Source organism: Hemitrygon akajei, chromosome 8 (genome assembly GCF_048418815.1).
Source record: "Hemitrygon akajei chromosome 8, sHemAka1.3, whole genome shotgun sequence".
In the NCBI taxonomy this organism is placed as follows: Eukaryota; Metazoa; Chordata; class Chondrichthyes; order Myliobatiformes; family Dasyatidae; genus Hemitrygon; species Hemitrygon akajei.
Genome location: NC_133131.1, coordinates 112,507,542 through 112,532,993, shown reverse-complemented (window position 1 = coordinate 112,532,993; position 25,452 = coordinate 112,507,542).

Below are 25,452 nucleotides of genomic sequence, written 5' to 3'. Positions count from 1 at the left end.
CCATATATTGGGTCCAAGACAGATTCTCTGAGATGTTGATGCCCAGCAACTTGTAGCTTCTCTTTTCCACCATTGACTCCATACCAAGGAATGTTGTGTTTTCTCATGACTTCCTGTTCCTGAAATCCACAATTAATTCATTGGTCATGCTGATGTTAAGTACAAGGTTGTTGTTGTGACAACGCTCATGGCCTTTTCATAGGTCTTTTGGAAACAGGGATTCTGAGGCAGAAACTCGGGGGGGGGAGGGGGAGAAACTAAGATTGTCTTCAGCTCTCAACCAGCTGAGACTGTTCAAGTGTGATGTGCTAGTTCATGAAGCTATGCCATTTCTCTTGTGTGAAGACCAAAAACTTAGTTTTATACAACAAAACCACTGCAGATACTGGAATTCTGAAACAAAAACAGAAAATGTTGAATAAATTAATCAGGTCATATAGAATAGATGAAGAAACTGAATTAATAGTTCAGATCAAATGCCTGTTCTGATTTTCACTCTCTGAAGATAAGACCACAAGACATAGGATCAGAAGTTGGCTATTTGGCCCATTGAGCCTGCTCCGCCATTCAATCATGGCTGATCCTTTCTAACCTCTCCTCAGCCCCACTCCCTGCCCTTCTCCCTACAACCTTTGATGTTGTGGCCAATCAGGAACCTATCAATCTCTACCTTAAATACACCCAACAGCTGGCCTCCACAGCTGTCTGTGGTAACAAATTCACCTCCCTCTGGCTAAAGTAGTTTCTCTGCATCTATGTTTTAAATGGACAGCTCTCTATCCTGAGACTGGCCTCTCTTCCCAGATTGCCCCAGCATAGGAAATATCCTTTGCCACATCTACTCTTTCTAGGCTGTCAACGTTCAAAAGGTTTCAATGAGATTTCCTTCATCCCTCTGAATTCCAGTGATTACAGGCCCAGAGCCATCAAACATTCCACATATGATAATCCTTTCATTTCCGGAATCATCCTTGTGAACCTTCTCTGAATGCTCCCTGATGCCAGAACATCTTTCCTTAGATAAGAAGCTCCAATCTGTTCACAATACTCAAGGTGAGGCCCGACCAGTGCTTTATAGAGCCTCAGTATCACAATCCTGCTCTTGTATTTTAGACTTCTTGAAATGAATGCTAACACTGCATTTGCCTTCCTCACCACCAACTCAACCTGTAAGTTAACCTTTACAGTGTTCTGCACAAGGACTCCAAAGTCTCCTTGCATCTCAGATTTTTGGATTTCTCCCCATTTAGAAAATAGTCTGCACATTTATTTCTCCTACCAAAGTGCATAACAATGCATTTTCCAACATTGTATTTCATTTGCCATTTTCTTGCCCATTCTCCGAATCTGCTAAGTCCTTCTGTAGCCTACCTGCCCCTCGACCAACCTTTGTATCATCTGTAAACTTGGTAACAAAGCCATCAATTCCATCATCTAAATTATTGATATATATCATAAGAAGAAGCGGTCCTAACACTAACCCTTGCAGAACACCACTAGTCACTAGCAGCGAACCAGAAAAGGATCCTTTTATTCCCACTTGCTGCCTCCTACCAATCAGCCAATGCTCTAACCATGCCAGTAACTTTCCTGTAATACCATAGGCTCTTAACTTGGTAAGCAGCCTCATGTGTGGCACCTTGTCAAAGGTCTTCTGAAAATCCAAATATATAACATTCACTGCATCCCCTTTATCTTTCCCACCTGTAATCTCCTCAAAGAATTCCAACAGGATTTTCCATTAAGGAAACCATGCTGACTTTGTCTTATCTTGTCCTGAGTCACAAAGTACTCCACCACCTCATCCTTAACAATTGACTAACATCTTCCCAACCACTGAGGTCAGGCTAAGTAGTCTATAATTTACTTTCTGCTGCTTTCCTCATTTCTTAAAGAGTAGAGTGACATTTGCAATTTTGCAGTCCTCCAGAGCCAAGCCAGAGTCCAATGATTCTTGATCATTAGTAATGCCTACACAATCTCTTCTGCTACCTCCTTCAGAACCCTAGGATGTAGCTTATCTGGTCTGGGTGACTAATGCACCTTTGAGTCTTTCAGGTTTTTGAACACCTTCTCCCTTGTAATAGTAACTATACTCACTTCTCTTCCCTCACACCCTCCAACACCTGACACAATGCTAGTGTCTTCCCCAGTGTTTAGTTCACCTGCCATCTCCTTGTCCTCCGTTATTATTTCTCCACTCTCATTTTCTAGCAGTCCTATGTTCACACTCATCACTGTTTTATTTTGACATACTTGAAAAAACTTTTTCTATCCACCTTGATATTGTTTGTAGCTTGCTTTCATATATCATCATTTCCCTCCTAGTGATTTTTTAGTTGCTTTCTGTAGGTTTTTAAAAAGTTTCCTAATCCTCTAACTTACCGCTAATATTTGCTTTGCTGTATTTTGCTTTCAAAATAGCTTTGACTTCCTTTGTCAGCCACGGTTATACTATTTTTCCATCTGAATTTTTTTTGTTTTTGGATTACATCTACCCTGCACCTTCCTCATTTCCCCCAGAAACTCACATCATTGCTGCTCTGCTATCATCCCTGCCAGCATCTTCATCCAATTTACTTTGGCCATTTCCTCTCTCATACCACTGTAATTTCTTTCACTTCACTGAAATACTGGTATGTCAGAATTTATATGCTCCCTATCAAATTTCAAGTTGGCATCAATCATATTATGGTTACTGTCTCCTAAGGATTCCTTCACCTTAAGCTCCCTAATTGCCTCCAGCTCATTACATAATACGTAATCCAGTATAGCTCCCCTAGTAGGCTCAACGACAAACTGCTCTAAAAAGCCATCTTGTAGTCATTCAACAAATTCACTCTCTTGAAATCCGTTACCAACCTGATTTTTCCAACTTACCTGCATGTTAAAATCTCCCATGACTATCATAACATTTTGTAGCAATGAGCAACTGAAGTGAATCCAAGTGCAGGACACAGGCACGGAGATTGAGTTTGGATGTTTACACGGGCGTAAGTGCCAAACAGCAAGCAGGAGGGATCTTGACACAGAGCCCTGATATGGAGCCTTGACACTGAGCTTTTACTCAGAGACTTGACACAGAGAAAAGGAGACTCATAGGTAACCCTTGAAACTGGAGTTAAACTTAGAACAAACAGTTCTAAGCAGTTGGGAAACATAGTTTACTCACCGAAGAAGAGACCAACGAACTGGCAACTAGTGGTTGTGACGTAGAGTTCTTTATACTGAGTCTTTGAATGCAACCAGGTGTGCCATCATTAAAGAGAACTGGAAGCAATTAGGGAAATTAACGATTGGGACCATGGCATAATAAAAGAAAATTAGGAACAAGATAGGGAATTAACGATCGGGACCATGACACATTGGCCTTTTGACTAGTCTTTTCTATTTCCCATTGTAATCTGTAGTCCACATCTTAGCTACTGTTTGGAAGCTCTTATATAATTGCCATCAGGGTCCTTTTACCCTTGAAGTTTCTTAACTCAACCCACAAGGATTCAACATCTTCTGATGTTATGTCACATCTTTCTACTGATTTAATGCTATTCTTCACCAGCAGAGCCACACCATCCCCTCTACCTACCTTCCTACCCCTCCATTACAACATGTAACCTTGGACATTCAGCTCCCAACTACAACTATCCTTCAGCCATGTTTCAGTGATGGCCACAACATCATACCTGACAATCTGTAAAAGTGCACCAAGATCATTCACCTCTTCTTATACTCTGTGCATTGAGATATAACATTTTGAGTACTGTGTTTGCTACCAATTTTGAATCTGTATCCCTAAAGGACTGATACTCACCCCGCTGGGTGCAGTTTTGTCCCATCATTTGTCTGCCCTTCCTGACGATGTAACTGCATGCTCTCTGCTTTTTTTACTCCTTTTCCAGAGTCCCTTCACTCCAGTCACAACCCCTGCCAAATTATCTTAAACCCACCCCAAAAGCTCTAACAAATTTGTCCGCGAGAATATTGGTCTCCCCCAAGTTCAGGTGCAACCCGTTCCTTTTGTACAGGTCATACCTCCCCCAGACGAGATCCCAATGGTCCAAAAACCTGAAGTCCTGACCCCTGGCAGCAGCATCTCAGCCACACATTTATCTGCCAAGTCATCCTGTTTCTACCACCACTGGTGTGTGGTGCAGGTAGCAATCCAGAAATTACTACCCTGGAGGTCCTATATTTCAGCTTTCTGCCTAGCTCTCTAAGTTCTCTTTTCAGGACCTCTTTGACTTTCCTTCTTATATCATTGGTACCAATATGTACCAAGACATCTGGCTGCTCTCCCATCCTTTCCAAAATGTTGTGGACATGATCTGAGACATCCCTGACCCTGCTCCTGGAAGGCAATATACCATCTGGGTTTCCCATTCACCCCCACAGAATCTCCTGTCTGTTCCTCTGACTATTGAGTCCCCTATCACTACCACTCCTCTCTTCTCCCTCTTTCCTTTCTGTACCATGGACACATGCTCAATGCTAGTAACCTCGTCTCCGTGGCAGTCCCCTGGGAGATCAACCCCCATAACAGTATCCAAAACAGTATACTTATTTTTGAGGGGAATGGCCACAGGGGTGCTCCGCACTAACTGCCTACTCACCTTCCCATTCCTTCTCCTGACAGTCACCCAGCTACTCGCCTCCTGTAACACTGCATCCCTGTAACTCCAATCGGTGATCTCCTCACTCTCCCGTAGAAGCCAAACTGCTGCTCCAGATCCCTAATCCAGTCTTCAAGGAGCTGTAACTGGATGTATTTCACAAATATGTAGTTCATTGGGAGACTCTGGGTCTCCCAAGAATCCAGCATTGGGCATGAAGAACACACAGCAGCCATTTAAGCTACACTAATTACTCCTGACACAGTAAGACAAAAGGGAAACATAACAGATACTTACCCAGAGCCACACCTCTTCCGAGCCCAGGCCTGATACTTCCACTCTCATCACTGGCCCACTCCCAACAATAGCTGCTCCACATGATGGCACCTGATCTACTGAGTATTCCATATTTTTGTCTTTATTTACAGTAGAACCATCTGACCCATTAACATTGATTGTGAGTTATTTATGTTCTGGCTTCAAATAGGACTTACCCAGTAGCAGTAGATCCCACCCACTTCCCCCAGCTTCTGCCTAGTGCTATTGACATTTGCCTTTCTCCAATTCAGTACTTTCCCAGAGAGATCAGTCTTACTCTTATCCATAACTATCTGAAAACAATGTAATTAGTCACTGTTCTTAAAACACTTTTCGACAGAAACCCTGATCATCTGGATAGGATCATTTCCCAATACAAGGTCTGGTGTGGTCCATTCCCTGATTGCAAAATATGTTGTCAAGAAACCCTCCTGGCTACACCTAATACATTCTGCCCCACCTAAGCCTCTGGCACTAATGGAGTGCTAGCCAATATTGTAGAAATTGAAATTACTCACTTCAACTACCCTCTTGCTTTTACATTTTTGCATAATCAGATGGCGTATCTGATCTTGATCACACATGAAATATGTCATATATTGTGGTGTATCAGCTTCTGAAATTTGGTCCCTTTGAAGTGAATGGAACTGAATTTTACAAGAGGAATGCAACCATTGCAATCAAGCAGAATTCTCTCTGATCCTCTTTGTTTGCTGCAGGTGGAGACTGTGTGCATTGCTCTGCCTAACAGCAGGCTGAGCTCTTCCAGGGTCATGTTCCCAGGCTCTTTAAATGTAAGCTTTTCAAGTACGTGGAACTACAAATTCCATACCCCAGTTTTATTTTTCTTTGTGGGTTGAAAGAAAGGTTCCCAGTGATGTGAGTATTGAGAAGGTTTTGCTCCACTAAGGCTGAATTGCCATTGGCAAAAGACATTAACAATTATTACAGTTCTATCTGAATGCAATTTGAAATCCACAAATTTAGGAAATGACAGAATGTCTCAATCAGCAATGTACTCAGTTTCATATTCATTGTTAAAATGAACTGATCAGTGGAATGTTTTCTTATTTTAGGCATACAAAGCTTGAACAGGCAGACAGCAATGGTAACTGTTAACTGTGACGTGAATCTCTCCTAGTAGAGAAAGTGTAAAATTTATCAGTGTGACTGATGTGGGTTGGGCAGTGAATGTCGTCACAATGAACTTTAGTAAAGTGTTGGAAAAGGTACTTTGTGGTCGGTTGCTCAGGGAGATTAGGGGTGCATGATCCATGGTGAATTGGTGGTTTACATTCAGAAATGTTTCTTCCACAGAAGACAGAGGCAAGTGGCGTAAGGCAGACTGCAACCATTGGTGCTCTGCAGGTACTGTATCAATGCTGGGACCTCTGTAGTTAGTGATAAGTGATTTGGACAAAAGATGTAGTGAGTTGGTTAGTAAACTTACACATGACTGAAACTGGTGCAGAAAAGCAAAAAGTAATGATAATAAATAAATAATCAATAGTTATCACGAATGTTCTTGAAAGCGAGTCCATGGGTTGTGGGAACATTTCAGTGATGAGGCAAGTGAAGTTGTCCACTCTTCTTCAAGGGCCTGATGGTTGAGGGATAATAACTGTTCCTAAACCTGGTGGCGAGAGTCCCTGATGATAGATGCTGCTTTACTTTTTGAGGCACTAAATTTCAAAGATGTCCTCAGTGGTGGGGAGGGTTGTGCCTGTGATGGAGCTGGCTTAGTCCAGAACCCTCTGCAGCCTCTTTCGATCCTGTATATTGAAATCTCAATACCAGAAATCATTGCAGCCAGTCAGACTGGCCTCCACAGTACCTCTGTAGATTTTGTAATGGGAATAAGAATCAAAAAAATTAAACAGTTACCTTTCTGTGCCTTCACTGGCAAAGATTCCAGAAATATTAATGAACCACATATATACAATGAGGAACTGAAGGAAGTCATGTTGATCAGAAAATAACACTCGATGTTGGAGTTCGCAAATAAATCCCATGAACTTCGCAATCTCACAATTTCTGCTCCAAAGGACACACCAATTAACCTTATCTTCCTTTTATTGGATAAAATGCTCTACAATTGATGAACAATGAGACATGCCTTTTCACATTTCCTGTTCTCACTTCCAAAAATTGCCTTACTTATTCAGCACACCAAAACTTCTTGAGCCAAAACCTCCCCTACTCCACCACAGTTACAAAAGCCACTCCCAAAATGGCCACACTGCTTGAGCACTACTTCATTTTTAATTGGCTGCTGGTTAACCAATTAGCCAATCTCCTATTAGTTGATCTGCCCCAAACGCAATTATGTGGTCATTCTTCCTTTAAGACCCCTTTAAAAAATCATCAATTAACCTTTTCTTGTTATACAAAGGAAGATCAAAACCAGTTTTTTTTTCCCAAGATTCCTTTTCAGCATATTTATCTCTATGTAGATGTGGAATTATCCCTCTGTATGACTACTAACTTAGTATTATTCCTCAAAATATAACACAAAAATGGTTAGAATTTCAATTTTATATGACTTCCAAAGAAATGGGATCTCTGACATTATCAGACTATAGTTGGATTACAAATGCATATTCAATGTGTTAGTGAGAAAAGAGACTGAAGATGCCAAAATCTGAAGCAAAACCCAAACCGCTGGAGGAACTCGGGAGTCATCTATCTTGAGCTCCAGCTACACGTCTTTTCAATTCCCCTTCCTATTCCTACACCGGCCCTTGGCCATGCTGAGGCCAAATGCAAATTAGGAGAGTAGAACCACATATTCCACCTGGTTACCCTGTAACCTATTGGTATGAACACTGAATTTTCAAAGTTCACATAACCCATATCCTGTGTGTTCCTTTCTCTCTCTCCTTCAGATCCATTCAAATTCTCTCACTCCCATTTCTTTCCAACTCTGTCCCAGCCCTTTTTACCCATTTACTTTCCTTTCCCCCGCCTGATTCCAATTGTCCTCCTGTGATACACTCAACACACCGAGAATCCCATCCCCTCTCTTTTCTTCCCTTCCCTCCCTTTTCTAGTTCCTACATAACAGATTCTAAACTCTGCAGCTATTTGTCATCTCTACTTATCACCTTCTAGTCTCTCTCTACCTCACCTGTCTATCATTCCCCCTCCTCACTTGGTTCAACCTGCCACCTGCCAGCACTTACTGCTCTTCCTTATTCTTTAGACTGGCTGTCTCCCCTCTGCACTCTCAATCCTGACACCGAGTCTCAATCTGCCATGCCAACTATCCTTCTGCCTCCATATCTGCTGCCTGATTCACTGCATTCAACCAGCAGATTTTTTTTTTGCTTCAATGCATTGACCTTGTACAATTTTATCAGAAAGAGTGCAATTTCTACTATATTAGCTGGTATGACATACTAGTGAGTAACTAAACATGGTATGTGTCAAAAAAACTAATGGAATAACAGAATTCTTAAGATTTGATGCAAACAAGAAGTTAGAACTGCATGACTTGTTTGGAAGAAAGGAACAATATTTCAGTATCAGTTCAGTGACATAAAAATTGGATGCAAGCTGCAGCTACTTATTTTGGCTCCATTTTAGATTCAGTATGATTGTAGAGCGACCAAAATATTTCCTGCATTGGAAACTGTTGAAGCGCAGCTGCACATAATTGAACTGGAATAGGCCAAAGTCCTTAAGCACAGCATGAATTGTGTTTCATTGAAAAAATTTAAAGCTGAGCATAGTGCTTACAAAAAAAACCCACCATTCTGTTGCTCCAGCAGTGATTCACATTTGAATTTACCGACAGTGAAGATCAAATCAGTTTATAGTAAAATGTGTTTGATTGTTTTTCCCTCATCAATCATCTATTTTTTTATTATACTGAATCTGTTTTCAACTTGATTGGCAAATTCACTTGTTGTGAAAAATTAAATAGTGTAGACGTATGTAATTATAGCAAGCATATAATTTCTTTTCATCCAATTTTTGTACTGTTTCAAAGACATTTATTTTATTTTCCATCTCTTATCCTTCTTTCTTACTTTTCTTCTTACTGGCTACACTACGTAAAAAGTAAAGGTAGAAACAAGAGTTAATGTTGCATTTCTTGGCAGATCTGCTTCTTCCTGTTATGTGGGATCAGTTCCTCAGTTGTCACAGAAGTTCCTCACTCCACTAACTTACTCCATACAAATGTCCCTTCCTTCACGTGATTAAGAGGCGTGTCAGATCACACCAAAGAAGAACAAGGCAATCTAGGGAAGCTATCATTATAGCTTGGTTTATTGTGACGTTGCTAATGCAAATAATTCTTTCAAAATGCTTCACAAAATTGATCATTAAAGAAATATTACCAGAGATATATAGAAGTATAAACTGACTGGGTGATCACAGTGGATGATATGATGAGGAGGGAAGTAGAAATGCTTGTGCACCTTGGATATAATTAAAGGAAGAAATGGATATAAGCAAGCTGGACAACTGGAGGGAAGATTTCCAAAGTGGAGCAAGTGAGAACATGGATGCATAAGTAACCAAAATAATCATTCACACAATACACTGAGCAAGCCAACAATAGAAGACTCAGTGCAGGTTTTATATCCTGGCCAGATGAGAGAGTAGGGGAAAAATATCGATAAAAGTCCAGATGACAATGAATTGTGTAAAATCATTTCAAAGAAGCTTCATGAAGTCACTTTTAAAACATTTGAAAGAGACTTTTTCCTTTCTGCTATTCATTACTTTAGGAACATAGTATGCAGCAGACGTCACTATCACTCGGGAACATGGTGTCAGTGCACACGAGGTCAATGAGCACCCACTATCCAACCTCATGAAAGTAATTTCTGACGATCTTTTAATAGCCATTCATTTGGCTGTGCACCGATTTTTTTTCTTTGCCAGAAAATGGCCTGCAAATTAAGCCAGTTGGACTAACCCATAACTGAGTGGACTACAACATTCCAGAACGATGTAGTTGTACTTCCCACCAATTCTCTCTTCCAGCTGCTTCGCAATCAACTGGTGTTTAAAACTAATGGGGAGCTAAAGATCCAGGGTGGAGTCTTGCGTCATATCCAGACTTCCGAATTATCTTTGGAGACTGCTAGATACCTTCCCTATGATTCATACAGATTTTTGATTTCCTTAGGGTAGATTATGGATGTGTATAATTAAATATTCATCACCCATTTTGTTGTAAATATTTGCAGTACCATTAAGATTTGTGATTCCATCTCCCAGTAGGTGAGAAATTCTCATATAATGCCATTTGTCATGTACTACTGAAAAATGCTATGAGAAACATTATTTTTTGAATATGATATTCCTTGCAGTCTCTTTTGCATACATCTTTTGTCTGTTTCCTGTTTTTGTGTCTTTCCCAGTTGGCAGATCAATGCAGGTTTTCACATGTTCTTGGAGTTTTTACATTTTCTTTGAGTTTTATGTTGTCTCTTCCATTTTTTTTTATCATTTCTAGATTTTTTGGCAGGTAACAAGCATGGCCCTTATGGGTATAAACTGATCTTGTAGAACTTTAATCACTTCCTATCAATCTTCTGATGTGTCCAATAGATTTGCCAAGTTTGCTAAGCACAGTCTCCATCACATCATATGGAAATGAATGTTTCCCAAATCTTAAAACTTAATCGCTGTTTTGAATTTCTCAACCAGCACTAAAAACAGAACTAAAAATGTTGACGTTCATTTTAAGTTTTAGTTAGGGTTCAAAATATATGGCCTAGAAATTCTTCAGCAGCTGAAAGAGGAATATCTAATCAAGGGTGCCTGGGAAGCCCATTTCAGCATTGAGTAAGGATCTAAGTAACAATGTTCAATAGATAAATGAGGTCAAAAAGACTGAGCATGATGTAACTGGTTTTTCACATGAAAGTGTGCAGAAAGGCCCTCCCTCTGCTGGCTGTAGCACTGGGGAGCTAGCAAATGCAATCATGCCTTGTTGTACTTGAAGTAATAGAGTGACATCAGGAGGAGGAGGAGGATCATTTAGAGAAGAGACATGGAGAAAGGACATAAAAAGAAAGAGATGCTGAGTGATAGGGTAGCAGGGGATGTTGCATCTAGAACCAGACGCATCATCTGTGGTGGGGGCACGAAGCTTGACAAGAGTTCAGGCTGGAGTCGTGAAGTGTGGTGGTGGCTCCAGAAGGGCCATTGGGATCCAAACGTCTTTGGCATCGAGGTGACTGGTAGTAGTGATATACATGGAGTTATAGACTTGTAGAGTCATACAGCATGGAAACAGGCCATTCAGCCCAATTAGTCCATGCTGACCAAGATTCCCATCTAAGTCAGTTGCATTTGCCTGTGTTTGGCCCATATCCCTCTAAATCTGTCCAAGTATCAAACATTTTCTCTGGCAGCTTATTCCGGGTATTGACCAATCCCTGAGTGAAAAATTTGCTCTTCAGATTCCAGTTAAACCTCTCCTCTCTCACTTTAAACTTATTCCATCTAGGTTTTGATTCACCAACCCTGGGAAAAAGATTATACCTCGTCAATGCCCTCATTATTTTATACACCGTAGTAAGATTACCCCACATTCTTATGTGAATAGGTTGAGTGAACTCGGCCTTTTCTCCTTGGAGTGACGGAGGAGGAGAGGTGACCTGATAGAGGTGTACAAGATGATGAGAGGCATTGATTGTGTGGATAGTCAGAGGCTTTTTCCCAGGGCTGAGATGGCTATTTCGAAAGGGCGCAGTTTTAAGGTGCTTGGAAGTAAGAACAGAGGAGATGCCAGGGGTAAGTTTGAAGCAGAGTGGTGAGTGCATGGAACAGATTGCTGGCAACTGTGGTGGAGGCGGGTATGATAGGGTCAATAGATAATAGACAATAGGTGCAGGAGTAGGCCATTCGGCCCTTCGAGCCATAACCGCCATTCAATGTGATCATGGCTGATCATCCACAATCAGTACCCCATTCCTGCCTTCTCCCCATATCCCTTGACTCCGCTATCTGTAAGAGCTCTATCTAACTCCTTCTTGAAAGCATCCAGAGAATTGGCCTCCACTGCCTTCTGAGGCAGAGCATTCCACAGATCCACAACTCTCTGGGTGAAAAAGTTTTCCTGAACTCTGTTCTAAACAACCTACCCCTTATTCTTAAACTGTGACCTCTGGTTCTGGACTCCCCCAATATTGGGAACATGTTTCTTGCCTCTAGCGTGTCCAATCCCTTAATAATCTTATATGTTTCAATCATTTAAGAGATCAATCAAGGCATTTAAGAGACTTTTGGATAGGTACATGGAGCTTAGTAAAATAGACAGCTCTGGGTAAGCCTAGTAATTTCTAAGATAGGGAAAAGTTTGGCACAACTTTGTGGGCCAAAGGGCCTGTATTGTGCTGGTGGTTTTCTATGTTTTCTATTATTTTTTTAAATGAAAGTACCACAATATAACATTGCATTGTTAGAAAATAAAAGCAAGCTTAAGTAATGAAAATTTGTCTGGGAATTGCAGCTTCATCTTGTGAACAAAATAGATGACCGTGAAGCAGTGTTCTGGCTACTAAGGCATTAGGATGATTGCAGATGGTAAAAGCCAGCATGAGGGAATTCAGCTTTGCTAGCTGGAGAATGCCAACATATTCTTCTGGTGCCAAGACAACTCAGTGAGTAGTTATTTGGCATCACTTGTTATCGCCACAGCTGTGCTGGCTGGTGCACAGCTGCTAAAGCTATTTTTAATTGCTGGTGGCTCCTAGGAAAGTAATTTTGATCAAATTATTACCTCACGTATGTGTTGTGAATGCCAAATTTCACATACATGAAGTAACTGATGTGTCCTAGTGGTACTCTTAGTGACAGACAATGTACAATACTTATAGTTGATTTCTGTGTTTTAGATAACTGGGTAACGTTTACTGAGTGAGCCCATCATCATTAATTCAAAGTGAATCCACTCCATAAGGACTCTGTCACTCAAACTTCTGCAGGTTTAATCAAGTTTTCTGAATGTGCATTAGCTATTCAAAAAGTATTGCTGATTCTTGCAAAAGTTTTATTTGCAAACCTATTATGAAAATTGTTGTACAGCCAAAAATTCAGGTTGAAAAGGAATAATAATGGGTGTGGAAATAATGATTCTAGACAGACTTCACACTGTGTGCTCCAGGGTTTTGCTAAGATCAGCAAAATTCCTACACTTGTGACCAGAGGAGGAGTATTTCAATATCCTGCCCACAATTGCCAAGGTCCTTTAATTAAAAAAATATTTTTTAAAAATAGTGGGGATGACTTGCAATGGACAGAACTGCTTGATTGTATAGACATTAAGAAAGAGGATGTGCAGGAGTCTTTGAAAGTTAGACAAGCCAATGGGACCAGTTGAGATATACCCCAGGCTACTGTGGGAGGTGAGGAAGGAGATAGCTAAGCTTCATGCAATGGTCTTTGCATCATCAACAGGGATGGGAGAAGTACCAGAGGATTGGAATGTTGCAAACGTTGTTTCCTTGTTTAAGAAAAGGAGTAGAGACAACCCAGGAAATTATAGACCAATGAGTCTGACTTCAGTGGTGGGCAAGTTGTTGGAGAAGATCCTGGGAGGCAGGATTTATGAGCTTTTTGAGAGACATAATCTGATTGGGGATAGTCAGCATGGCTTTGTCAAGGGCAGGTCATGCTTTACGAACCTGATTGAATTCTTTGAGGATGTAACAAAACACATTGACGAAGGTAGAACAGTATATGTAGTGTATATGGATTTCAGTAAGGCATTTGATATCGTTCCCCATGTGAGGCTCGTTCAGAAAGTAATGAGGCATGGGATCCAAGGAGACCTTGTTTTGTGGATCCAGAATTGACTTGCCCACAGAAGGTAAAGGGTGGCTGTAGATGGTTCTTATTCTGCATGGAGGTCAGTGACCAGTAGTGTTCTGTAGGGATCTGTTCTGGGACCCTTCCTCTTTGTGATTTTTATAAATGATCTGGATGAGGAAGTAGAAGGGTGGATTGGTCAATTTGCTGATGACACAAAAGTTGGGGGTGTTGTGGATAGTGTGGAGAGTTGTCAGAGGTTGCAGCTGGACATTGATAGGATGCAGAACTGGGCTGAGAAGTGGCAGATGGAGTTCAACCCAGATAAGTGGGAGGTGGTTCATTTTGGTAGGTCAAATATGATGGCAAAATATAGTATTAATGGTAAGACTCTTGGCAGTATGGAGGATCAGAGGGATCTTGGGGTCCAGGTCCATAGGACTCTCAAAGCTTCTGCACAGGTTATAAGACCACAAGATCATAAGATATAGGAGCAGAATTAGGCCATCTGGCCCATCGAGTGTTGTCAGACATTCAATCATGGCGGATCCTATTTTTTTTTCTCCTCCTCAACCCCAGTTCACAGCCTTCTCCCTGTAACCTTTGATGGTTGACAGCATTGTTAAGAAGGCGCATGGTGTGTTGGCCTTCATCAATCATGGGACTGAGTTCAAGAGCCATGAGGTAATGTTACAACTATATGAGACCTTGGTCAGACCCCACTTGGAGGACTGTGTTCAGTTCTGGTTATCTCACTACAGGAAGGATGTGGATACTGTAGGGAGAGTGCAGAGGAGATTTACAAGGATGTTGCTTGCATTGGAGAACATGCCTTATGAGAATACGTTGAGTAAACTTGGCCTTTTCTGACCTGATAGCGCTGTATACGATGATGAGAGGCATTGATTGTTTGGATAGCCAAGGCATTTTTACAGAGCTGAAATGGCTAATAAAAAGTGGCATAATTTTAAGGTGCTTGGTAGTAGGTAGAAGGGGGTTTCAGAAGTAAGTTTTCACACAGAGAGTGGTTGGTGCATGGAATGCACTGCCAGCGAAAGTGGTAGAGGCCGATACAATAGGGTCTTTTAAGAGACTCTTAGATAGGTACATGGAGCTTAGAAAAATAGAGGGCTATGCAGTAGGGAAATTCTAGGCAGTTTCTAGAGTAGGATACCCGGTTGGCACAACATTGTGGGCTGAAGGGCCTGTAATGTGCTGTAGATTTCTATGTTTCTCTCTGAAGGCACATAAGTTGAATCGGTTCTATTCATTAGGGCTGTGAATGAGAGATCTAGTTTAAAATTACAAAATTCTGTCAAGGTTGGACAGACTAGATGGGGAGAATGTTTCACCTGATTGAAATATTTGCGAATCAGGAGTCATTACAGGGTTGAGATGCAGAAAGATATCTCCACTCAGAGGTGGTGAGCCTGTCACATTTCCTACCACAGAAAACTTCCGAGTACTCATCACTGACTATACTTAAGAAAGGAGACAGATAAAATCTTAGGAAGAAAAGATATCAAGAGGTAAAGAGATTCTGAGATAGATGATGAATCGTGCTCATACTGAATGGTGGAAGAGTCTGGAATGATCAACTCCTGCTCCTATTTTCTAGGTTCCCATGTTTTGCCAATATGATTAAATAGTGTGAAGTAACAGGAAGACTAAATAAGGTTAATGTGATAGATAAAAGGTGCAAAAAAATTCCAGAAGTGTCTGATAAAAATAAAGTCAGAGCAAATGGAGGCAAGGGTTGTCACACATTGGGGTAGGAACATAAGAACCTAATAGGAGCAGGAAAGTGGACCTTGACTCCATTAATCAGAATTATCTGTTGCAGGTCTTCTCTTTTGTGCCAATTCCACAAAGCCCTTAAATGCCTTATCTTCCAAAAATGTATTTACTTCCACTTTGAATATCCCTAATAATCTAGCCTTCACAGTTCCCCAGGTAGACCATTCCAAAATTCCACAATGCAAAGTGAGAAAAACTGAAGAGGGATAACTCAGACTGGCAGAAGATGGGGGACAATGATTCTTGAGGACAGTTGTTGGTACCATTAATGGGAACCATTGGTATCAAAGATTCAGGCAGAGGAATGAAGGTAGAATTTCAAGATACACACTACACATTACATTAATTATACTCATTACACTGGGGGTATAGTTAATAATGAGCAAGACTTCAATAAGAAGAAAATCGTCTGGATAATGTGATAATAGTATTAAGAATATGGTATGTATCCTGAGGTTCATAAATGGCAGGTAAATGCAGATATTTCCAGGTTACTCCATTTATCTGTCATATGAATACTTCAGGAACCAGCCCAATTGAGACAAGAACAGCAAACACCCCTGCAGAAAACTAGAAAATGCTGTCTGATTTACTCAGCTCTATCCCAAGGTGCATTTAAATAGAACCTCATCAAGGGGTATGGAATTTCAACATATACTACAGCATGGTTTTACTATGAAGGGATAGTTATATTTCTAGATTCAAAGGCCATTTAGGGATATGGGGCAAGTGGAGGAATATGGTATTAAGACTAATGGATCAGTCAGCATCATTTTGAACAGTGGAGTAGTATTCTTGCCTCTGCTTCTAATGGAGATGCTTGGAAATGTCTTCCTCTATAAGCAATGTAAGCTTTGGATACTTTAAAATCAGTGGTAGATATCTTCTTTATATAAGCATGGGGCAGAGAGATTACTGTGACTATATGGAAGTGTGGAGCTGATGTAAACGCCAACACCTTACTAAGTAGGCCATCCATGCTCCTAATTTTAAAGCGTATATGAAGAGGAATATCCAAGGATTGTGCTGGAAAACTCTAGGATGTTGATCATGATTTAGGTATGATTTATTCATGTTGCTAGTTGATAAAATAACAGATTGGGTGGGAATAGCTGATTTCCCAACCTGAAGAACATGTTAGGTTCTTTTATTTAGATTCATTTAAGGTTGAGTAAATTTCTTTTTAACAACAACTAGTGTTTTTTTTTTCACAGCTATGATTACTAATAACTTTTTATTCTCGATTTAGTTAATAGATAGATGTTTGCATCAGAATTTGAATTCATATCTCAATATAATTAATGTAGTGAAGCTGATCAGTAGGCTAGATATCAGACAATCAGGTATCATGCCCATAACTAATTAAATTAAACACAATAGAATTGTGAACAATAAAACACCATGGAGTATATTACCAATTTATCTGAACTCTGCAATAGACACTAGTACACTCTCAGTGACATTGTAGCCAGCTGGGGAGTGGACATTGACAATGGTTACTTTTGAATTTTTTACATTTGGAATAGAAACACTGACTTTATTTCAATAAGTGGTGTTGGTGACCATCTGGCAGATCTCAAAACGTGATTTACATTTGACTTTTTGGTCAGAATTTATGTTGCCTTTTCTGCCTTGTGCTTAATGAATAGGCATGAACTAACCATACACCAGTTTTAAATTGTAAGATCAAGGCACTTTATTTGCATTGTTTGAGTCCAGTTCCTTTGTCAGCTTGCTATTTTAATTTTTGCCACACATTTTAATAGCAATATTTAACCATTGCTAACAATATTTACATTTATAGTTGAATTCCCCTTTGACATTGTTGGAATATGGGGATCAATGATACAGATGCATATAAACAATCCTTGTGACACTGAAGAGGGAAGTATTCTCTCCCTCTGGATTCCAACGATGTCCAACCTCCCTCCACTCATTCCTACCCCAACAGCCACTGTCATGGAAAGCAGCAGACACGTTCTTTCATTACACAACACAATATCATATCTTTTATTTCAGAGGAAAGAGTGCTCCTGGCACCATAAAGTGCGTCAAAAGGGAAACAAGTTTGTACATGTGCTTTTACACTGTAAGCCCAAGAATATATATCAATTAGCAGTGTCACAGAAGAAGATTAGTCACATTAATTAGAATAGCAAACAGCACGGCAGCACATCTGACACCTGCCCAGCAAGTAATTACCACTGAACCTACCACAAATGCTTTCAGTCGTCAGCCGCCACTTGTAGGTGTATCTCTTCTGTCGCCTCCCAGATATTGCGTTGGCCTGAGTCCATGAAGGCCAATTGTTTGGTATCTGCTTGAGAGATGTCTGATTTTATTATTCCCTGAAACTATTTTTAAGGATAATTAACTATGTTTATCTTGGAAATAACAAACTAAAAAGCAAAGTTAACAGTTTTCCAATGCAGTGTATTATATCATAGAGTCTTGGGATACTACAACACAGGCTCTTTGGCCCATCTAGTCCAAACTAGCCCAATCTTTTGGCTAATCCCATTTACCTGCACTTGGACCCTCTCATCCATGTGCATAAAGTTCTCTTAAATGTTGCAGCTGAACTCACATCTTTTTAATCTCTCCCTCTCCCAGTGTAGAGTGCCCTCCTGCTTCAAATATCCACCATTGTCCCTGTATTAAAAAAGACAAAGGTAACATGTCTGAATGACCAGTGTCCTGTCGCACTCACCTCAATAATAAGCAAATGCTTTGAGAGGCTGGTCAAGGATTACATCTGCAGCTTGCTATCATCCAAACTGGATCCCCTACAATTCGCCTACCAACACAACGGATCGACAGACGACGCAATAGCTACTGCTCTACATATCATCCTTACTCATCTGAAGAAGAAGGATCGTCATGTGGGAATACTGTTCTTCGCTACAGTTCAGCATTCAACACCATAGTTCCATCCAGGCTTGACAAGAAGCTTAGAGATCTCAGCCTTGACTCTGCCTTGTGCAGCTGCATCCTGGACTTCCTGTCAGATCACCCCTCCGACTCTCAACACAGGAGCCCCTCAGGGCTGTGTACTGAGTCCCCTCCTTTACTCTCTGTATACCATGACTGTGTTACTACCCACAGTTCTAATCTGCTAATTAGATTTGACAACGACACTACATTGATTGGCCTAATCTCAAACAATAATGAGGTGGTCTACAGGGAAGAAGTCATCACTCTGACACAGTGGTATCAAGAAAACAACCTCTCCTTCAATGTCACAAAAACAAAGGAGCTGGTTGTGGATTACAGGAGGAATGGAGACAGGCTAACCCCTATTGACATCAATGGATCTGGGGTTGAGGGAGTAAACAGCATCCACGTCACTGAGGACCTCAAGTGGTCTGTACACATCAGCTGAGTGGTGAAAAAGGCAACTCAGACGGTTGAGGAAGTTTGGTATGGGCCCCCAAATCCCAAGAACTTTCTACAGGGGCACAATTGAAATCATCCTGACTGGCTGCATCACTGTCTGGTATGGGAACGGTACTTCCCTTAATTGCAGGATTCTGCAGAGAGTGGTGTGGACAGCCCAGCACATCTGTAGTTGTAAACTTCCCATGATTCAGGCCATTTACAAAGACAGGTGTGTGAAAAGGGCCCGAAGGATCATTGGGGACCTGAGCCACCCCAATCACTATCTATTCCAGCTGCTACCATCCGGGAAATGATAGAAACCAGGACCAACAGGCCCCAGAACAGCTTCTTCCACCAAGCCATCAGACTAATTAACTCACACTGATTTGAGTGTGTTCTATGTTATAGTGACTGTTCTATTTATTATAAATTATTATAAATTACTATGCTTGCACTTAGCACATTTAGACGGAGATGTAACGTAAAGACTTTTACTCCTTATGTATGTGACAGATGTAAGAAATAAAGTCAATTCAATTCAATTCATTTGAACTCACATCAACCACTTCTGCTGGGTGGTTCCATATTTGCACCATCCTTCAGATTCCCGTTAAATATTCACCATTCACCCTCAACCAATGGCTTCTAATTCTAGGCTTGCCCAACCTGTGGGAAAAAAGCCTGCATACATTCACCCTATCTATACCACTCATCATTTCGTATAAAATCTCTCCTGCTTTCCAAGGAATTAAATCCTAACCTGTTCAACCTTTCCCTATAACTCATACCTTCAAGTCCCGGCAACAACCTTGTAACTTCCCTCTGCTCTCTTTCAAACTCAATGATTTCTTTCCTGTAGGGAAGTAACCAGAACAGCTCACAATACTGCAAATTAGGCCTCACCGGTACCTTGTAAAGCTTCAACATATCATCCTGTCTCCTGTAATCAGTGTCCTGATTTATGAAGGTCAATGTGCTAAAAGTTCTCTATGATGCTATCTGCCTGTGATCCCACTTTCAATGAGTTATGGCTGCTGTCTGTTCTACTGGATTCATACATTGACCATGAACTTCGGCTTCACTCAAGACGGAGAGCGGCAGGGGGGTAGCGGTGGGGCTGGTAATGGACATTCAGCCATCTAGTCTTTTCTGGCTCCCAGAGCAATCCCTCATATACCTATTAACTCTTCATATTCTTCCATCACCCATTTAAAATGTGGCCATTTAATCTACGCAGCAGCTCAGTCTTTGGAATGTGGGAGGAAATCCTGGGTGATTGAGGAAGGACATGCAAGCAGCACATCGACAGCACGAGGTCCTGATTGAATCCGAGTTGCGGAAGCTGTGAGGTGTATTACTGCCAGTTGCGTCATGTGCCACTCCTTGCTTTGAATGCCATTTTGTATCATTCATTTCAAAGTCAAAACCATTTATTCACACAATGGTTTCAGAATGCTGCTGAATCAATGGATCATTTACTTCTGAGAACAGAATGTTTCTTGAGAATGAAAGGTGTTGGCACCATATTCAAGGTTTACCGCATTGAGTAGATCATCTAAGCACCACATTTGCAAACCGATAGAAAAATTCGAGCAAACGGAAGAGTTGAAATAAAAACAGGATTGTTTTGGTCTGGACAGGTTATGTGTTCCAATTCCATCCAATACTGTAGTTTAGCTTCAGTGAACATAACTTTGCAAATATATCATTTCTTCTAGAGGTTTGAAACAAGCAAAGATAGATGAGATATTTAGTCTGGCAATATTTTGGTTTTATCACTCAGAGATCATTGTCATCATTATGCTGTATAATGTGGGTAATCATGGATTTGTAACCATAATTTTTCTTGGGAAATATTACTCAGAGGTAAAAATGTGGATTTTGGCATTCAACAATGAACTAGTATAGTATAAAATAATCACTCTTCATATACTACTTACAGCAGCCAAATACTACTACACAGGTCACTTCTATCTGCAAAGTCTTTGAGAATGGTAGAGGTACTGTTCAACAGAGTCATGTTGTTACAATTAAGCTGGTTTCACCTAGCTCTCTGTCAGAGCATCGCTATTCCATTGATCCAAACAGAATAAGAAATTTTACAAGGTCTGATTCATCATGAGTTTTTCCAACATTTGCAAGCTGTGTAAGAAGCTACAGATTTTACTATTATAAACAAGAGAAAATCCGCAGATGCTGGAAATCCAAGCGACACACACAAAATGCTGGAGGAACTCAGCAGGTCAGGCTGCATCTTGTCACAAGGACAGGAATATCTGTTGACAGAAAGTACACTGCAGATGCTGTGGTCAAATCAACATGTACAAACAAGCTGGATGAACTCAGCAGGTCGGGCAGCATCTGTTGAAATGAACAGTCAACATTTTGGGCCGAAACCCTTCATCAGGACTGAAGAAGGAGGGGGCAGGGGCCCTATAAAGAAGGTGGGGGGAGGGTGGAAGGTGCCAGGTGAAAAACCAATCAGAGGAAAGATCAAGGGGTGGGGGAGGGGAAGCAGGGAGGGGATAGACAGGAGAGGTGAAGAAGGAATGTAAGGGGAAAGCACTATGGGTAGTAGAAGAAGGCAGAGTCATGAGAGGTGATAGGCAGCTAGAAGAGGAGACAGAGTGAAGGTAGGATGGGGGAAGGGAGAGGGAGGGAATTACCGAAAGTTGGAGAATTCGATGTTCATACCAAGGGGCTGGACACTACCCAGACAGTATATGAGGTGTTGCTCCTCCAACCTGAGTTTGGCCTCATCACGGCAGTAGAGGAGGCCATGTATGGACATATCCGAATGGGAATGTGAAGCAGAGTTGAAGTGGGTGGCAACTGGGAGATCCTGTCTGTTGTGACAGATGGAGCGGAGGTGCTCGACGAAGCGGTCCCCCAATCTGCGTCAGGTCTCACTGATGTAGAGGAGGCTGCACTGGGAGCACTGGATGCAATAGATGACCCCAACAGACTCACAAGTGAAGTGTTGCCTCACCTGGAAGGACTGTTTGGGGCCCTGAATGGTGGTAAGAGAGGAGGTGTAGGGACAGGTGTAGCACTTACGCTTGCAGGGACAAGTACCAGGTGGGAGATCTGTGGGGAGGGACATGTGGACCAGGCAGTTGCAGAGGGAACAATCCCTGCGGAAAGTGGAGACGGGTAGAGAGGGAAAGATGTGCTTAGTGGTGGGGTCCTGTTGAAGGTGGTGAAAGTTGCGGAGGATAATATGCTGGATCTGAAGTGTGGTAGGTGAGGACAAGGGGAACACAGTCCCTGTTGTGGTGACGGGAGGATGGGGTGAGGGCCAAAGTGCGGGAAATGGAGGAGATGCGGGTGACCGCATCATTGATGACGGCAGAAGGGAAACCACGATTCTTAAAGAAAGAGGACATTTGAGATGTCCTGGAATGGAAAGCCTCATCCTGGGAGCAAATGCAGCAGAGAAGGAGTAACTGGGAACAGGGAATAGCATTTTTACATTTAGCAGGGTGGGAAGAGGTATATTCAAGGTAGTTATGGGAGTCAGCGGGTTTATAGAAGATGTCAGTGGACATTTTGTCTCCAGAGATGGAGACCGAGAGATTGAGAAAGGAATATCTGTTGGATGCTTCAAGGTTTAGATGTTTCAAAAGGGACAAGGAGGGAGGTAAAAGAGGTGGGGAAAGTGGTATTGCTAATTGGGGATACTATCACAGCTGCAGAAAGGAAGCTCATGGAGAGATTGTCTACTAAGTTAGTATGGGTGGAAATCAGAAGCAGGAAGGCAGCAATTACACTATTGAGAGTATTCTACAGAACCCACAGTAGCAATGAAGACATTGAAGAGTCTGATTTTGGAAAGGTACAAAAATAACAGGGTTATTTTCAATGGGGACCTCAACTTCCTTTGTTGCACCTCCTTAGTGCAAAAGTTTAATATGGAACAGAAATTGTAGGTGTGGTCAGAAAGAATTCCTGACATAATATGTAGATCGGCTGACTAGAGGAGAGGCCATACTGGATCTAATACCAGGCAATGAACCTGGTAGTGTGACATAACTCTCAGCAGGTGAATATTTTGGAGGCAGTGGCCACAACTCATTGCCGTTTACCATAGTCTTGAACAAAGATTGGAACAGGTGGCATTAAAAGCTATTTAATTGGGGAGGAAATTACGATGCTATTAGGAGGAACTTGGGAGCATAAATTGGGAACAGATGTAATCTGGGAAATGCAGAGCAGAATTGTGGAAGTTGTTTCATGAGTATTTGGATGGGGTTCTGGATAGGTTTGTCCCATTGAAGCAGGGAAAGGATGGTCTACATTCTACCTAGAGGTCAATGACCAGTGGTGCTGTTCTGGGACCGCTGCACTTTGTGATTTTTATAAATTACTTTGGGGTAGTAAGTTTGAAGATGACATGAAATTTGATGGTGTTCTGCATAGTTTAAAGATCGTTGTAGTTACAACAGGACATTGATAAGATGCAGAGCTGGGCTGAGAAGCGGCAAATGGAGTTCAACATAGAAAAGTGTGAAATGATTCAATTTGGAAGGATGAATTTTATGACAGAATACAGAGTTAATGGCAGGATTCTTAGCAGTGGAAGAGCAAAGGGATCTTAGCATGTAGATCCATAGATCCCTCAAAATTGCCGCACAATTTCATAGAATGGTTATGAAAGCAAATGTTGGCATTCATTAATTGGGGAATTGAGTTCAAGGGAAGCAAGGTAATTTTGTAGCATTATAAAGCTTTGGTTAGATCACACATGGAATATTGTGTTCCGTTTTGGTTGTCTCATTATAGGAAGGATGTGAAAGCTTTGAGGAGGGTTCAGAGAGATTTACAAGGATGCTATTTAGAGTAGAGAGTAGGCCTTATGATCAAGCTCAAGCTTTTCTCCTCAGAGTGAAGGAGGATAAGAGATGACTTGATTGAGGTGTATAAGATGGTAAGAGGCATTGATAGAATATACAGCTAACATCTTTTTCTGAAGGTGGAAATGGAAATGAAATAATTTTAAGGCAATTGGAGGAAAGAAAAGGGGGTATCTAAGAGGTAGAGTTTTTACATAGAGAGTGGTAGTGCTTGGAACTCACTACCATGGGTGGTGGTAGAGGCAGATACATTAAGGACACTTAATAGACAGTTATATATAGGAAAATTGAGGGCAATGTAGGAGGGAAGGGTTAGCATAGCAGTATGGGCTGAAGAGACTGTACTGTGCTGTACTGTACTGTTCTTTTCTATGTTCTGTGTTTATAGGAGTGGGCTTTTTGATGATTTGGGCCTGTTTTACCATTAATCAAGATCATTGTAGTTTTTCTTTGAAGAATCAAAGTGCGGTTTTCTACTTTTTTATCTAGCTCTGCAGATCTTGAATGTTTTCAAGCGTATCACAAAATATCTTTGGTACTTGTCTAGTACTTGTCAGGTTGATTCAGACAGTTGGTTCATGCTCCTGATTTTTCACCAATCTGGTAGTATTTCCAGGATTCCTCTTTGAACCAATTAACTTGAATCTTGGAGCAACCAGAAGAAGATGCTTTGCTCCACTGCTACTACTTTCATTCTAGCCTTATCTATTCCACTGATCTTGAATCATTCTCCATTGGAGATGTATGGAAAGGTCAATGATTCCTTCAGCTTCCCAGTGTCATTGGGAAATTCATTTCCACACATCTTGGTCTTGTGAGATTATCTTCCATGGGCAATCTCTTACTAAGGCAGCTGTGCTGCTCCAAAGAGTGCTTTATGAGGCTATTCTTACCCTCGGCCATTAGGCTCTATAATGAGTTAACCTATAGCCCGAGAAGCATTGACCTCCCCCCCCCCCCCCCCGCCCCATTAGACTGTTTGAGGTAACATTTTTTATTCTTTCTTACTTACTTCTCTTCTAATATTGGTATATTTGTATATCTGTGCACTGGTAATGTAATTTCCTTTAGGATCAATAAAGCATTTACCTATCTTTCTATGTATCTATCTTTCTTTCCTTAATGTGTGATTCAAGATTCAGTAAAATGAATGTCACCACTTTCTGCACTTGGTGTTAGTATGTGATGTTTTTGTGTCTTACTGCCAGTAAAGCTCATGCTGCTTGCTAGCTTGAGTTTGTTTGGTTCTACTGTATTTTTTAAGCTAACTAGTGACAGATTCACTTTGGTACCACGATATATGGTAAATACACTCGGTGTCTCACTCATTAGCATCTTCCTTGCCTCACACTCAACATTTTAAGGACACCTTCGCCCCTTCTGCCGTTAGCTTTGTGAATGGTCCATAAGCATTACCTTGCTAGTTGTATTTTTTACTATTACTATTGTGACTTATAGTCACTGTTTTAAGTCAAGCACTGCACTACTGCTGCAAAACAGCATGACATTTGTCGCTGATCATAAACTCGGTTCTGATTCTGTGATGGGTCCTAAGTGGTTAACACTACATTTGTACCGAGTCACATTTCAAATTCTGTTCATGTGTGCATCTAGGATTGTCCAAGCTACCTAATCCCACAACATCTCTTGTTCTGGTGCCTGGACATTACCACACACACCTTTCTTTTTACAATATTTTTATTCAGAAAAAAAACCAAGATTTA